We start from the raw sequence: 18,905 nt of genomic DNA on the forward strand, positions 1-18,905 counted from the left end.
CATGAAAACACTGCATATTAACCCCAGGTAAAGCGAATCAAAACACCCTTAATATCATGAATGAATCTATGTGCTTGGTTTGTTTTGTCATAATCATTCTCAAATAAACACCGAATTAGTAATGATACTACAAAAAATATAATAATGTAAAAATATATCATCAGTATTTAATCATACTTAATTTAATCCTGGTGCCTTTGGTGACTATTTAAGGAGGCTCGCAGGTACAAAAATTTCAGCAAAGAATTAAACCTTTATTTTTTTATTACAAATTTCATTTAATACACTATTAGTTATAACTTTATAATATGGTACAAAAATCAACCGGTTTGGCCCTACGTGACTTTTAAAATGTTTAAATCATTGAAAAAGCTCCAAATGATCTCCCTTTGGTGCAGAAATGCCAATTTTCGGCCTTTAATTTTAAATATCTTTTTTAACTCATCGGTAACCTATATTTTTTATTATTGTTTTCAAATAATTGTAAAATTTAAGCGATTTCTGTAATCAGTTATTTTTTTATTTCGATATTACCTCTTTTTCTCCTATTAGTTCAACAGAAAAAAAGAACATTAACAAAAATGTATACTTCTTCCAGAGGCAGACTGTGAGCTTAAATCAACGGTGATCCCATTTTTTGTATTTCATTTTTCTATTAAGTATAGGATAAAGTTCATTTATAAACAAATATAGCGAAATCCTATATGAGAAAAAAAATTGATGATGCTACTGCTGGTGGACGTTTCGTCCCCGAGGGTATCACCAGCTCAGTAGTCAGCACTTCAGTGTTTAACTTTTATAGCTGTTTTGATATGAGCGTCTGTGTAGACGAAATGCGTGTCTGGCGTATTGAATTATAATCATGGTGCCTTTGGTGACTATTTTAAAATTCTGAGTGATATATTGCGTGATAGTGGATGGAATTGTGTTCCACTGAAGCCGATATTGCAACACCTAGAATAGCAGATGCTTTTCATTAATGTTCAAATGTAATTAGAAATAGACACGCGCATCAGATAACTTCATATGTGGTTTGCATGAATTGATAATGCCAGCCGTCATGAAAGCGTTAACACAGAACATATAGTTCATGACTCTGTGACGTTCAAGAATGACTGTGATCAACGGGTGTAAGGAAAGAGAGTCATATCGACCACAGCTTAATTTCTGGCGTTCAATTATGAATAAAGAATTTCCTGTTCCTTCGGTAGTACGCTCATTGCACGAGTCAGATATTGTTATTTACAAACAGTCCATATCAAGCATGATACCAATGTTGGTCTTAATGGTGTTACCCATCCATCTCCAAGATATGGCTTCCCTTCAATAAAATCACCCACATGTGACAATGAAACTTGCAAATGGTAATGTTTACTATACGTAAGACCAGCAAGTTGATTTCTTATATTACAATTGATCAGACACAAACACAGAATAATAAGTCGCGAACGGCGATGTTGGTACCATACGTTTAATTGAAGATCCTTCGAGACGATAGCTGTTAGCTGGACCAGAAGTCAGTAGACTGTTAAATGAATTTGAAAGATTTAGTGGTTAGAGTCATTCTACAACAGAAGAACGACGTCATGAAGACTCTAAGAAAACACAAAAGTATTTCTTCGAAAAACTTTTAAGGCTTTCTAAAGTGATGAACAAGATTGATAATCCATTTCTAGAAGAGTTGTTTACTCTTTTAAGGAAATTTGTTGATTCAGAAGTAGGTAAGATATGTATAAAAACTCAAATATATTGGGTTCAAACAGCACGATCTTTTCAAGCAAATGCGAAACGAAAGAGAATCTGCTTTTTTTAACCAGATGAAAAAGAACATTTCCATTTAAGAGCTGTAATATGAAACTGGAAACTTCTTTGTCAAAAAACAAAGCTAGAGAACCTGAACACTGATTGCGATCTCTTTCTAGATTTGTTATTTCTTCTTTAGCCATTAAAATTAAACTGCTCCTCCGTCTATGTGTCAGAATATAGTACTTAATCGCAGCAAATTGGTATACTTGAAACATTCTGCGATTTGCAATCAACTGATCAAAATTCTGACGCATTTATCGTTGGTGGGGCAGCAATGCTTAATTTATTGTCACCAAGTGTATTAGTGTGATAAAAACATATTTGATGATTACTGCCTTACATAAATCTTCCTTCGATAAGTATACAAGAGTAGACATCGATTTGTTGTTTACTAAATTAATTACTTAAAGGCTGGGACGGAAACAAAAGGCAAAGTACTGGTACTAGACGGAAAGTTGTTGGTTCTGGTAGAACGTCAAGGGTTTGGAGTAGTTTTCTCTGTGAAGATGATAACAAAACGGAATTGTTTAAGTTTCTTGCCGACAGAATTGCTTTTTTAGAGACTAATGGAAATGCTTATGCTACTCAAGTTGAAAATGTACTTAGCAATTTTAATACGGATACTTCCCAGCTATCCCCTTGTAACCGTGAAAAAACAGGTACACAAAAAATTATCCATGATAAGCATGCTGCTGACAATGGTTGTAAAAAGTAATTTTAAGTAGTACTGACATAGATGTAGTAATATAGGAATTACAGTGCTCGCAAGATTAGGTGTAGACAAATTGTGGATAGGTTTTTGAAGAAATAAATACTTTTGACTGCTTCCTGTACATGTCATATCAAATGCGTTTGGTCCTCGTGTAGCAGCTTTTCCTTTCTGACATGCATTGAGTGGGTGCGACACTGTGTCGGCATTTCATCGGAAAATGAAAAGGTCAGCTTGGCAGACATTGAAAGTATTCCTAGATGTAACGGACATTTTGCCCGATTTTGTATGGAGACACAGACATGGACATCAAAGAAGTATTTGTTTGCATCATGTACGGAGACATCACCGTTTGCTCTTAAGGAGGAACGATTAAAATCGTTTGCAAGGAAGCAGCGGTCTTATTATGCTATTCCGCCTACCACAAAATCATTATGATAACCTGTGGTAGGCGGAATAGCATCATAAGGCCGCTGCTTCCCTGTAAACGATTTTAATCTTCTGGAGCACACCAAACGAGAAGCATATATCGTCTGGATTTATGCATTCGACAGGTTCATTTACCAAGTCATGACCACAGGAGTTGGGTTAAAGAAAAAAAAACAATGATAATTGGAAACCAAACTGGACTTTTGTGCTGGCCGCTGATCCTCGTGTCATGATTTTTTTAAATGCGGTTGCCAGAAATTCAGCTGTATTGATAATTGTAAATGCTACTGTTCAGGCCTTTGGTGTACATGTTTGTGTATTGGTTACTGTAAGATAATTATAAGATAAGCAACCTGTCTATCTGAACAATCTATATATGCATTTGAACTTTTAAAAAGTCAGTAATATCTCTTGTTAAGGCAATAGAAATGATAAAATTGACATTTTCCACATTTTGCTTCCATTTTGGGACCGAAAGTCACTCTGTTTCTTCATGTAGGTATTGTTTTTTCGTACTCTAGGAACTGTACTTTAAGTTTGATCAAATCTGACATTGGATTATACCTGTTACACAGGTTTCAAATGATTTACGAAATGTAACTAATTGGATATGACGCCATTTGCAAAATGAGCGGTGGCCATCTTGAGAAAAAATGAGAATTTTTTATGGCCAGCAGCTGATTTTTTTTAATTATCATTTTGTCCACCCATATACCAAATGTCATGCTTGTATCACGATTTGCACAATTATGTCCATAATATCTCCCATTTAGAACCTGTATCACTCATCTGTACTACATGTATTAACTGATGCTTTGGAAATCATTTAAAACAAGGTTAAAACATAGTTAATAGTATAAGATCAAATTAAGATACTAATGATATCTAAAATAAAAAACTGCAAAATTTCCGTTCAATTACTAACTGAAGGCAGCAACCCAACAACAGGTTGTCAGATTCGTCTGAACATTTCAGGGCAGATACATCTTAATCTGATGAACATTTTTGCCACTCGTCAGATTTGCTCTAAATGCTTTAGTTATAGAGATATACTAGTAAGCCAAAAACGGCATTTTACCCCTCTGTTCTATTTATAGCCATGACATCCATGTTGGTTGGCAAGCGGGGTCATAGGACACATTTTCTAAACTAAATACCCTAGTGACAATAATGGCCAAGTTTGGTTAAATTTCGTCCAGTTGTTTCAGAGGAGAAAACTTTTGTATAAGATTACAAAATTTACGAAATATTGTTAAACATTTACTATAAAGGGCAATAACTCCTTTAGGGTTCGACTGACAATTTTGATCATGTTAACTTATTTGTAAATCTTACTTTGCTGAACATTATTGCTGTTTTTAGTTTAACTCTATTTATAATAATATTCAAGTTAACAAAAAATGCAAACCAAATCTGCAAAATGTCCTTTAAATTACCAATTGAGGGGCAGCAACCGAACAACGGGTTGTCGGATTCGTCTGAAAATGTGTGGGCGGATAGATCTAAATCTGATGAATATTTTAACCCCCTGAAATTTGCTCTTAATGCTTTAGTGTTTTTAGATATAATCCAAAAACTGCGTTTGACCACTATGTTCTATTTTCAGCCATGTCGGCCATTTTGGTTGGCAGGCGAGGTCATCGGACTCATTTGTTAAACAAGATACCCTAGCAATGAGTGTGGCCAAAATTGGTTTTTGGTCCAGCAATTTCAGAGGAGAATTTCGAATATTAACAGACGACGACAACAACAACAACGACGACGACGGACGACGGACGACGGACGACAGGTGATGAGAAACACTCACTTCACCTTTCAGGTCAGGACAGCAAAAAAAAGACAAAACATGTGGAAATAACATCAATGCATAACCGAACGAGACTTGGTGCGTTGAAAAGGTAATGTGAATTCAGGGAAAAAATCTGAAATGTATAATGCAAACTAACACACGACATAAGCGTACTGGTAAAGTTCACTAGTATTTCAGTATTAACTTACAATCCCCTCCCCATTATTCAGTGCATGCATCGCTCTTCCTTTTAAATTTGGATAGATTTTATCATACATTTTTAATCATTTCATTAGAACTCAAAATTATTCCAGATTCAAATAATTCCTTGTAATTAATTCAAAAAGTGATGTACTCCTTTGTATATACATGAACAAAACCCTTGACTATTTGTTGTACGTTTTCCTCTTATAGCTGATGTGTTTCCCTTAGTTTTATTTTGTTAGCCGGATTTGTTTTCTCTCGATTGATTTATGACTTTCAAACAGCGGTATACTACTGAAACATTTATCTAAAAGCATTTCAACTGCTTTAAGTACCGAAAACCTAATCCAAACAACCGTTTGTGCGAATAAGATCGTTTTTAAAACATTTAAATTTTATTTCTAGACAAATGCTCTATCAATATTCGTATGCAGTATCATAAATCTTGGTGAACACGATTTTGGTTGCATGTATTGTATATTTTATTCTCGCTAGGTTCAGAACAAATTTATCCTGCTGATCAACAATGTTGGCCATCACAATTGTATGTGTACAAAATGATAACTTGTTCACAGCATATATACAAGATACATACTTTTTTTTCTATTAGAAATGAAAATAATTTTAATGAACTTACTTCACCAGCTATTTCTTGTTGATTCTACTATATATGATAATTCCTACGATAAAAATGTTGACGTTAAATCTTCTTAATTATGTTTTACATGTATGTGACTGTATTTTGGATTCTACGAAAATGAAATATTCTTCAAGGTAATAAAATAATTATGTAATGACAACAATGATTTTCCATAGTCATGTTTATATGCATTTGATAAATCCTGCCGAAACACGAGAACGTCTCTTACAAACCCATAAAATTAATATTTCATTGACACATTTAATTCTATTGATAGATATGTTGAGCACTGAGGATATTTAAACTGACATCGTTTAATAATATATTCAAACATGTAATTGTGCTAGAGTTGTAAATCATCAGCATTTCAGAAAGAAAATAGAGTTTAAAATTTCATGAAAATATTATAACGCAAATGATAATGATAAAGGTGTATTATGTATTGTAAAATAATGTTTATAATTTGAGATTGATAAATGCTTATGAAAATCAATGTTCTTCATTATAAATTTGCATTTATAAAAATAAAAAGTCTTGCATTCATAGTACAAAAATAAAAGTGTTAATAGCTCATTGGAAAGCTGAAATCGAGTACTTTTTTGAAAACATGCGTCGTAAATATAAAACTGGTACAATCTTGCAGTAAATCAAGGTCAAAGGTCATCACTTAAAAATTTCCTATTTTCATCTGAAGAAACCATTAATACTTTTCTAAATTGATAACCAATGAAATAAATTATATAAGGAGTCTTATGTATCAATACTAGATGTATTTCGATTTTTGTTAATGGCGACATAACAACATTTCATTTAATTATTTCGAAGGAAACACGTAAAATAAACCTATTAAATAAAAATAACAAAATACTTTGATAGTTGACCTCGACAAATAGCATTTCTTGAATACCTAATAGTATAAGTTTTTTTAAAACAGTCCCCGAAATGCATTGTTTGATAAAGAAAATAAAAGTAGTAGTCATGTTAAATTTCGTTTTTTAGTTTTCCAGGATTTAACATGTCACTGCATGAGTTTGCTTAAAATGAATTTCAACATCTCATTAAGTCCCGTTTAATATTTAGTTGACATGACTGCGATGAGTGAAAGCGTGTTATATAACAAGCATAAACAGTGAGACATGACAGTTTCCATACCAAAAAAAATCAAAATAAACTAAATATATAAAAAGGACAACAATGTCCATGATAATTTATCTGAGTCATCACCTATGTCGGCTGATACGGCCTGGATATTGTTGCAACTACCTACATTTTGACACAAAACAGTGCAAGGGAAACCCATACTACTAGCATGATTTTTATCCTAATACGAACGAACAGCATGTAGGATGCCTGAAACCATTTGTCTCTAAACAAAAATTGCTTCAACTTGTCACTTTCAAATTTTCTTTCAAAGGCACACGGTGAGCCATTACTTTGGTTGTTCAAATTTGCCGACCAAATCAATTGTTGTGCAATTTCTTAAATTTGTACTAAAAGTAGGTAACTTTTAATAATCAAAGTTAAAGATAGCTCTAAATTATCCGAAAGAATATTTAAACGTCCTCCAAATATATCTCTTCAGTTCTTCAGTTGTATTTAATATACATGATATATTTATTAATTTTGTTTTTAATTTAACCATGCATTTCCGAAAGAGAAGAACTAATAAAAGATCAATACAAAAGTGTACCTTTTAGCTCATCTAGCTATCAGCATCATGTCAGGCATTTTCAACTTATTACTACTGATGCTAAAGCAGAAACGAAGGATCCTTCACCTTTCTTCTTTTTGTGGACAAACCAAAGTAAGAAATCACTACCACTGTCAACAGAATGTAAATAAACCCATACAAATAGTACATGCATGCGTATTCTCAAATAACACCTCTCATATCAAAATCAAATCATGCAGAAATGCACATAATGTGTTCCTCTCCTAACTTTCAAAAATCAAAGATGTGGAACACATTTTATCATTATCATATGTTAGTCAATGAAATTAATGTCTCCATCATAGTCTTGGGCATTTAAACTAAATATCAATTAAACAAAACTGCTAAAGATTAGTGTTCGGTTCTGACAGTCATTGTGCAACACACTTAGATATAGAACCCCATTGTAAAAACAGACACCTCTCTACTGTCAGAAAACACTGCCAAACATCCAAACATATTAACCACACTGATCTGTGTCCACACTTGTTATTATTTGAAAGATGAACAGAAATTGTAATTAAAACTAGAACATAAGCTTAGATATTTTTTACAATCTTAAGAAAGGCAAACTGAATTACTAAGTGCAATTGCTAATTACATGCCCATATTTATAGAAAGAACGAAGTTCAGCCATATTGTAAATTCTGAAAAAAAACTGAGCATGTAAGTATCTGAATATCAGTGAGTCAAATAAAACGGATTTATTGTAAAGACGTTATAAACAATCAGAGAACAGCACAACCATTTTCTATGCCAACATATGTGACCTACCGAATTGGACTATTTACCGGATTTGTTATTACATGAACAACACGACGGGTGCCACATGTGGAGCAGAATCTGCTTACCATACCGGAGCACCTGAGACCACTCCCAGTTTTTGGTGGGGTTCGTGTTGCTTATTTTTTAGTTTTATATGTTGTGTCATGTGTACTATTGTTTTGTCTGTTTGCGTTTTCCATTTTTAGCCATGGCGTTGTTAGTTTATTTTCGATTTATGGGTTTGACTGTCCCTCTTGTATCTTTCGTCCCTCTTTCAGGTAAATAGTGTAGACAAGATGAAATACCATAAGTTTTTATATATTTGCATAGCAATACATATAAGTTATGTTTTAATAATTTAACAAGAACAACATTCAAAGATCTAACTACGGCGTTAAATGGATCATTATTTTATAAAAGGCCCAGACATAAAAATAAAAAGAAAACATTTCGATTGAGAAAACTAAGGGAACGACCCTTTAACTTCAAAAAGGGCAGGGGGTGTATATTTTCCCCCTAAAAAATATCCTGACACCAAATTTGATGGGAAAATATATATTGTAGTCAATCAGATGACAAAAACTAAAATATTCTGAATCCAGATTTCCACTATTTTATGTGGTGAAGTTTTGACGAAAAGATAGACTTAAACCCCTCAAAAAAACTCTGACTCGAACAAAAATAAACCAATACCCTTCCGTCTTTTGAAGTTTAATGGTTGCTCCCTTACGGTCTAACTTATAAAAAAACAATTATAAGTTTTGCAATAACAGCGTCTCACAAAATTACAATTAAACGTAGTTACTCAATGTACATGTATCACATCAAGATATTTTTAAGTGAGAGTGACTGAGGAGTTGACTATCATGCATCTCTATTCCGTAGAACTGAGTTATGTCCCTTGATAATTATGTTTATCAAATGACACTGAATAATGTGTTAGTTTTGTACATCTTGTAGGATTTTAATTTGTGAAATAGCATTGATTCTTACTTATAAATGCTGTCATATTTAAAAAGCATAATATTGTCAATTTGGAAGATGTATATTTGTTACATATTTAACTAGTACAACTGCAATTATAACAACATTAACGATTATGAATTTAGATGTTTGACAGAGACAGCAACAAACGACAAAAGTAACCAGAGAGCTTGTTATGAACATTTTACAACACAAACCTACTAGAAGTAGGTTATTTTAAGTTTTTTTTCAGTTGGAAATAGATATGCAGTATACAAGATATATTTCTTAATTGAAACAAAAACAAAAAAATCTAATCTGAACTAGAACATGGGCAAACTTTAATTGTCAAAACTTACAAACAACATCATAGCTTATGGCAACGCATCGATATCGTGGGCTTCCTAAAAAGAAACTCTAAAACATCATGTCAGAACATCAAAATACAGGTATATCTTGTGCTAGTTCGACTAAATCTGGAATATTCATATAAAAAATAAGATGTATTATGATTGCCAATGAGACAACTGTCCACAAGAGACCCCAATGGCATAGACATTAACAACTATAGGTCACCGTACGGCCTTCAACAATGAGCAAAGCCCATACCGCATATCATGTACAGTATGAAACCTTCACACAGTTAAATAAACCTTCAAAATCGAGATGGTCCAAAGACGAGCTGCCAGATATGTCTGTAACAGGTACCGTAACACTAGTAGTCCGACAGACATGATACACTCGTGAAACTTGCCTAAACTACAGGAAAGACTGCGCGTAAGATTAATAAAAAATAGTTCATGAAATCGTAGCAATCCCATATGGCCCGAGAACACAGTTATTTCGTAGTGCATTTCTTTTAGACCATACATTCAAATTTAAAAAATCGCACCAGCTCTTTTTCAAAAAGATTTTTACAGTGTAGTGTACTACCAGTGAGACAAATAATATCAAAATTATAGAAACTTCTACCAGCTCTAACTCAAAATATCGACAATTCTGTGTTAAGGGGGTGTAAAATTCAGTTTGACAGCTTCAGACGTGATAAAATTTGACCTTTTTGAACTGAACCAAATCACTACTTAACATAAAGATTCAGCACCCAAATTTTTTTAACATGTAATTACACCCCCCTACTTTATATTTCATGCATTTAATATCAAGAAATAGATTGGGAAAGTGTATTAAATAAAACATGCAAGTTATACACTGTTTACACTAGGGACAACGAAAACCAAAGGACGATAACTGTGTCCTTGGACCATATGTTTTCTCATACCATCAGACAGTGGAACCAGCTAAAATCATAATTTTACTTTTATACACACATTTCAAGCGAAGAACATACATATATATTTATTTTCCCATATACCATAACCAAGTGGAATTTAATGCCAATCCAAAAAGTCATTGTTACTCCAGTCATCACTAGCAGAAAACAACTCACGCCATCGTTCAAGTTGAGCCAACTGTACAGAAATCTTACATTTTTTTCTTATGTTATATATGCTGTTACACCACTGTATGTTACGCGCATGTTTTTCGCTTGCACATGCCTGTACATCCAAAAATGTGCATGCCTTAAGCCAGGAGCCTAATACATGGTTGTTGTTGGATCATGTTTGTCATATTTTCGTTCGTGAATTGTCAAATGACAAAACTTAGCCGTTTGGGATACTTTGCTAATGGTGCAGAGCGGCCATATTGCCTTATCATGTCGACAGCACTATCATTACAATAGGATTATGCATGTCCCATAAATACAAATGCAAAGTGTATGCCAATTCCTATGTCGAATCAACAATTTGTCCGCATATTGGTAAATTATACATGTTTTTACCTTCTGTTAGTGTACAAATGAACAATGAGTTTTGTTATAAATCATGCCGTTAGTCATATTAGTTTTTCAAACGTCACAGTTTGAATTTTTTCATATTATTCATGTGAAAGTCTTTTACCGTGCACCTATAGAGGGGGATAGGACCCTATATTATCGGGACTCCGGGATCGGGTATTTTTAAGCTCGGGATTTCTGGATTTACCCCTTCGGGATCCGGGAATTCTTTTTTTCAAATTTCGGGATCCGGGATTTAACTTTATTTACATTCGGGACCTCGGGATTTCGTGTTTTTAAGCCCGGGATTTCGGGATCAGGACCCCTCCTACCCCCCTCACTATACATATATACGGTTTTACTCTCATTCTTTAGGGCCATACGATGACCTATAATATACTTCAGTTGTACTCTTTAGCTAGACTGTCCCATTGTCTTATTGGCAATAATATCATGTCTTATTTTTTTAGCTCCCCAAGGGGTTTTTGATCATGTGAGATTAGTATAGTGATTATTTGATTAATACCAGACCAAATGTTTTATGATGAATTGATATCTAGGACTGTATTTTTGATTATTTGAGTTATTTTGTTTAAAAAAAAAATAATGATTATATGGTAATATTGACAGAAAAATTTTACGATTATTTGAATACTTGGACACCCCCACAAGGGGCCTCTATTTTCATATTGAAGATATTAAACGCGGAAACATTTTACCAAAGTTTTTTTTAGTTTTTTATTTTATTCATAACATCCGGTTCAAATTCAGATTTCGGTCTGTTAGTCATAAGCGATTATTACAGCAAATGGACTGAAAACATTCCAATGCCTAACATGCTTACGTCAACTGTAGCTAATATATTAGTAGCAGAGGTTATTACGCGTTTCGGCGTGCCTACTGCAGTTCACTCTGACCAAGGTGAGAAGTTTGAGATTGAATTATTTCAAGACATGTGTCATTTATTACAGATAGACAAAACTAGAATCACTCCCTATTATCCGCAGTGTGACGGAATGATAGAGAAATTTAATTGCACATAGGCAAAGATGTTGACTGCTTATGTAGATGAATACCATTCTAATTGGGATTGCTTACTGCCCTATGTTATGATGGCATATAGATCAGCTCAACATGAAAAAAAGGATGTACGCCTAATCGCATGATGTTAGGTCGCGAAGTTGCTTCACCTGTGGATCTTATGTACGAAGTACCTGATTATTTAAAGAAAATTTCACAAAACAAATGGACGTGGGAACTTCATAATGAATGGAAGAAGCTCCCTACTTTGTTAGAAAACATGTAGGGCAGGAAAGGTTGATTCAGAAAAATAATTATGACAAACAGTCAATCTGGAGCAAGTTTAAGAAAGACGACCACGTATATGTTTTCTTTCCAATTCGAAAAGCTGGTCATTCTCCCAAATTCACATCCTACTGGCGTGGTCCGTTTCTAAAACTCAAAGAATATTCCGATGTTAACTATCTCATTAACTGTGGTAGGCGTGGTCGACCACAAGTTATACATGTAGATAGAATGAGGTTTTGCAAGGGCCAACCTCTGAGAGGAGAAATAGAGATGAACGAAAACGAAAATCAAGGTGATGCTTTTAATCCGGCAAGTGTGGTGCCCGAAATTCCTAATGATGAGCCTGGTAGTACGGACAACATTGTTGATCAAAGGTATTGAGGGAGGAATCAGACTACACAGGGCGTCAACGCAGGGTTACCAAGCAGCCGACATGGCTGCATGATTTTGTTAGATAATGTGGATCTCATTATTGTTTATATATATTCTTATTATATACTAAGTATATAATAGTATAAAAAAAAATTATATGGACGCTAAAAGAAGTGTTTAAAAGTCTTGATGGACAGACAGTTTAATTTGCAACTAAAAGTGAGGGAATCACTACTAAAAATGTAACTTTGTTGTATGTTTTAATATGTATGTCCGTCGGATGGGGACGTTATATCCGAGGTCCCGTGTTCAAGGAGTACCACGCTTTGTGCACGACAAAGATCCCTCTCAACAAGCTCTTTGAGTGGTCCATAAGTGGCCGGTTGTTTTTATTTCAAACCGATTTTGGCTTTGTGATGTTTTCAGTGGTTTCAAATGTATCATTTGGCTTGTTAGTTTTCGAAGTTAAAGATTGGTCGCTCAAAAATCTGTCAGCATGCATATTTAAAATCAAGATGTAAAACGACTTAGGGATACTTAAGATAAAGTTGATATATTTAAGTTGATGGACATATTTAACGTTTCCTCAAATGTTAAGACAATAGTATACAGTTGAATGGGTATCGTGTCATGTCGGGTAGATAATAAATCTACAGGTTGTTCTACAGGTTAATTACTGAAAAAGTAACAGTTGTGGTTTTTGAATGACATGACTCGAGGCAATACTCTGATAGAGTTTGGGACTGAAAAAAGTCCACCTGATGTAGATGTGCTCAATTGATTTCGATAAATGCGGGGACACATTTCCTGGAGCGTGGGTAATGTGATGAATATAGTTCACCTGTTTTTATTTTACTAGGGTTCAACTTATTATTACTTTTATCAAGCTGGAACATTGTTGTACGAACTCATTTAGTTTGAAAATTGGACGGTTGTCTACTTTCGGTTTTGTTTTGTTTACATTGCTATTGAAATAATATAATATTTAGAATCAGGAACGGGTAGGTTGTGGTTTGCAAACGCGGAAATATCACGATCTGTAGTTGTAAAAATAAGGGCCGTCATTCAAACGTTAGAGCAATAAAGGTTAAGTATTCTACAAAAACTCATAAGAATAAGATATTTGGTATCGTCCATAGAAAATGGTATGGTCTAAAACTAGTATAAAACCTGATTCACTGTCAGAATAAGGGTCGCTTAATGACAAGTCAAGACGTCTAGAAGAAGCAAGAAGGTAATTATTTTCACTTTATAAAGATTAAATAGATTCTGAATAAGAATCTATCTGCGTACCTGAATAAGGCTGCAGGTCGATATTATAAATGAAACAAAAGTACCAAGTAAACGAGTGCACAAGTAAAGCATAAACCAGAGAGTACTGGTTAAACAGTGCACAGGTAGAACAGGATAGATAGTGCACAGGATAGTAGTGCACATGATAGCAGTGCAAAGGTAGAATACAACAAAGTTGTAATAGTGCATAGGTTAACACTGGTTGATGCTGGACACATAATTACTGTACAAAGACAACAACACGTCCCACACGTTGCTAGTGAGAGACAGAGGCCAAAGTAACAAGTTAAAGATAGATATATAAGAGACGAGGCATCTTCAAATATCCAGGGGTAAACTCTAGTACGTTACCCATACGTCACTACACCGAGTACATGACAACTTCTCTTACGTGATATTCAGTGAAAAAAACAAGAATGTCTTGATGCAAAACATTTAAAACTATACTGCTTATTGTGCATGGCGCCAGGTTTACTTATTGCAGTATTTGAATAACAGAGGTTTTACGATCTAACTGTTATTCATTCTTAGTTAATAACACATTGAATTTCAATAACATCCCACCAGTCTTGTTTAAAAATCGAATGTTTTTTTTTTCTTCATAAAAGTAGACCAAGAATATTTATTGTATATAACTTTTAATTTGTGTTTTAAAATTTAATTATTGATCTTGTTGTCAAAATGGTCATATATTATTTCTTTCAATACAGTAGAAACGTTCATTATGTATCATGCACTGTATCAAAGACCTTTGACAAGAAAAGTTAAACACCAAATTAAAACTTCCTTTTGCAATTGACGTCAATTTTACACAGATTATATTCAGTAAAACTTGGTATTTTAAATAGACCAAAAATATGCACTTTATATACGATTTAAGAAGAGATATTTAACAAGATTATTGTCTAGCTTGTTTACATATCTGAAGTGTATAATATTTCATTTGAAAGGCAAAATCATAATAATATATGGAAGTGTACATACTGATGTGTATTTTAGTTCAAACAGATAATTGTAGTTAGCATTGTATTGTATTAAAAAAAAATCTGTTTTTCGGGGTTAATGTTTGTTTTTTTTAATTTTTTTAATTCATTCTATTTACTATTTTTTTTACATGTAACAGATTGCCATGTTATTGAAATTGATGTTGCACTGATAGGACAAAACAATACAATTGAAATTACATATGAGACACATACATCCTATCGCTGTTAAGGTCAATTTGACACAAATAAAAAAAAAAAAAATCGGACAACAAATTTAAAAAATACATATCCAGTGATTTTTATCGTAGACGTACACAATTTTAATCCTGGCATATTTGATGAGTTTATTTACAGAATTGTTTGGATAGAGTTTTTTTTATCTATATAACATATAGATCTATTGTTTTAATTGAGACCGTGTATATTTACGCCAAACATTTGTCATTTTAAACTGACAGAATAGATTTTGAAAATTGCCCTACAAATTTTAAAGTTAATTGTTTTGAAACATGTCACAAAACTCTTTTGAAGTCATTTTGAGGAATCATTTTCTTAATGAGATTTGACATTTATTACATTAATGTGATTACAATTTTTGATTTCACAAGGATATTAAGAAAATGATAATAAGTTTGTGTTCAAAATGATTTACTTTATCAACAGTTTGAATAAATAAAATGATTTGCATTTGCTTGTTTTAGAAAAAAAAAACCAATACAAATATCATTCTAAATGATAATATTGAAATTGCTTAATTATTTAATTTGACTTCAAATATTGAAAAATGAAAATGCTCTAACGTGGAGCATTTTTCATTTTGACTTGAAATATTGAAAAATGAAAAATGCTCCAACGTGGAGAATTTTTCAATTTGACTTGCAATATTGAAAATTCAAAAATGCTCAAAAATGGAGTATTTTACATTTTGACATTATAAATTGGGAAAAAAAGGGAAAATGCTCTAACGAAGAGGATTTTTCATTTCACTTTGCAGTATTAAATTTTGAAAAAATGATCCAATGTGCACATTTTTTTTTAATTTTCAATGAGTAGAACGAAATGAAATCTGTCTCAATATTTGTGTTTTAAATTTTCAAATTGTCGACACTAGTTTTAAATGTTTTATGGTTTCTTCTTTCTTTTTCCTTGTTTAAATAAGATATCTCGAAGAACTTGTTAATGATGTATACATTGTACGTATGCACTCTGTGTGGTATCAACTAATTCCGAACATGAGTTATCATACTGAAAAGTACAGTAATGACCACAAAGATGTGAACTTTTATTAATTAGTTTATACGCAAAACATACACGACTTTATGCCTACATGTGTCTAGAACATGCTAAATATCCGTATACATGTATATATGATAACATTGAGAATTGAAATGGGGAACGTGTAACAGAGACAACAACCCGATCAAAGAGCAGAAAAGAGCGCAAAGCCACCGAATTTCCAGAACATTCCATTTATTTTATCCTAAAATATGGGTTTATAAAATTTCACCCCCATCCTTTAAAACTTAAATTTACTAGCTAGTATTCTATATAAGCCCCATCCATCAAAATTCATAAACACTATCCTTTCAGTCAACCCATATCCTTTAAAATGTTATAGGAAAGATATTGCCACTGATGGCTCCTGACTTTGTCATGGCTTATTAATATTTCATTTTTTACAGAGATGGAAACATTGTATCTGGGAAGAGAGGGCGAGGAACAAATTGGGCATTAGTTATATATATATATATATATATCGCCATGACCATGCAAGAGTTGTCTCCTTCTATTCAATACCTCTTTGAATAACTGTCCATGTATGTTAAATAAAAAAATATTTGCTTGCATTTATTTGTGTTATAGTTGAATAATGACTGACTAAAAACTGTTGAACTGAATTCCACAAAATTTGTACAAAATCCTTTGCAGAACATGAAAGTGTACATGTACATCAGCTATTTAATTTTTTGTCTGAATTTTCTCTTGTTTATTCCACTAGGTACTAACATGCATTTTGCAATATTTTCTTCTACATCATGCATTATTTGGGGATGCTCAGCAACACATTTTTGTCCCTGAGAGACTCACTAAGATTTCATTGCATGATTTATAGGTTACCTCGGACAGAAGACTGGAGAGGATCACATTCTAGAGGATACTGCCAACCAAGTAAGGAAAGAAATTGAGAGGTAACAATGTTTTTATTGCAGAAAACGTGATAATTTCATAAACATAATAATCTTTTTTTGTCATATAAACAAATTCAACATGTTTGTGACATACTGAACAAAAAACTAACATACACTCATACATGTATAATATATATGTACTATATTTTGTTACATGTATATAATATAGTGACAAATCAAAATACAAATTACAACATATTAATATACCACAACACTTTTAACCAATAGTCATGTTAGTATTGCTATAATTGTTATAATTACACCTTATGTAAGAATCCTAGGTTTTGATTGGTTGATAGACAGTGTATTTTTCATCAATTTACTGTTATCAAATGAATATCGTTCGTTTTTAACATCGCCAGGGTATATGCAAAAAGGATATGTTTTTTTAGACTCTCTGCCATGGTATTTGCCAAAAAATATTATATCCGACTGGACGCTAGTAAAGTTACGATCATCAATGCGTTTTTGGACATTAACATTCGGTGTAATTAAACAGATATAGCATGTTCTAGAGGGGTATTTGCGAAAAATACCAGTCTTGAGAATGAATTTCCTTCGCCTTACGGCTCGTGAAATTTAACATTCTCTCGACTGGTATTTTTCGCAAATACCCCTCCTTAACATGATATATCTGTTTAATATTATGATCTCATTTTTCTCATATTTTTATCTGTTAGTCAGAATATAGTAACTTTTAATGATGCATAGATTTTTTTATTTTGACAGAACCCTAACAATAAAACTAAATACATGATTTGTTTATACAGCCCTAAAGCCAAATGGACAAGTACTGCACTGTAAAACAAGTTTTTAAAAGTTACTGACTTCATGCTGGTTTTCAAACACAATTTTAATAGTAACATTAACAGTACCAATTTTTCTGCACCAGATGTACATTTCGACAATACATGTCGCTTCAGTGATGCTCGTGACCAAAATATGTAAAATCCAAAGCTTATATTCTAAAAACCATTTAATGACAATAGATTACAATACGATAAACCAACTTATTTTCTCGAATACTTTACTGTAAATTCAGAAATGATTAGGGGGAATTATTATTGTGATTTTCTCATTTTATTTTTTGCGATATTGAGAACAATCTTGTTTTATTTATATAAAAAATATATATCAAAATGTGTTTGAACATATTGAATGAGTTTAAATTATTGGGATTATAACCTTGACACATGTTTCGCTTTAATAAAAACATCGCAATAGTTTCTGAATTTACAGTATTTCACTTCTTACCCATACATGTATCTAGTCCACTTCCCAGCTATTCAATTTAGAAATTTAAAAAAAATTCTTGATGCAGTTTAATAAGGAAAGATCCAAGTGGTACATATTTATAGAACATTTATGAAAAAAAAAACAAATACTTTTTTATTTTCTTAAGTTTGTATTTTTGATAAATGAAGAAAAACAGGTGAAACTGCAAGCTACAGCTCACTGATGATACGCCCTGGGACGCTCAAATATTTCGGTAAACAGGAAGTTGTTGAGTGATGAAGTTCATTTTTGTTTTACAGATGTGACATGTACAGTGGTTGTATTATGATGCACAGTTTAGCTGGTGGTACAGGTTCAGGTAGGTAGTTAAATGTATGGGTCTGTCCATTAAGTACTGTGTATTCATTACTTATTGGGGGTACTGATTTTCGTGGATTGAGGAAAACTTACGTGTTCACGGATATTTATTTTTTTGTCTTTGCAGAAGTCTGCAAAGAAGCCTGTAGTAAATTTGTCCTTGGTTGAACATTTAAGTTAGTGGTTCACCTAAACCTATGGAATCCACGAAAGTTGGTATCCAACTAATAATAATGAATCGTCAGTAAGTACTATAGCTCATGTGAATGAAACAACAAATTTTTTATGTCACCGTGGTCTTCTAATTTTTATAT

At 32.8% G+C, this 18,905-nt stretch overlaps 1 protein-coding gene across 1 annotated transcript in view; it reads right to left on the bottom strand.

Moving 5' to 3' along the window:
- Positions 1–5,677, bottom strand: part of LOC139504400 (hemicentin-1-like) — a 41,191-nt gene extending 35,514 nt beyond the window's left edge. Inside the window, exon 1 of the mRNA XM_071294479.1 lies at positions 5,575–5,677. The gene's annotated coding sequence lies outside the window, so the exon portion shown is untranslated. The remainder of the gene's footprint in view (positions 1–5,574) is intronic.
- Between the last annotated feature and the right edge of the window lie 13,228 nt (positions 5,678–18,905).

The sequence above is a fragment of the Mytilus edulis genome, chromosome 14, assembly GCF_963676685.1.
Source record: "Mytilus edulis chromosome 14, xbMytEdul2.2, whole genome shotgun sequence".
Classification (NCBI taxonomy): Eukaryota; Metazoa; Mollusca; class Bivalvia; order Mytilida; family Mytilidae; genus Mytilus; species Mytilus edulis.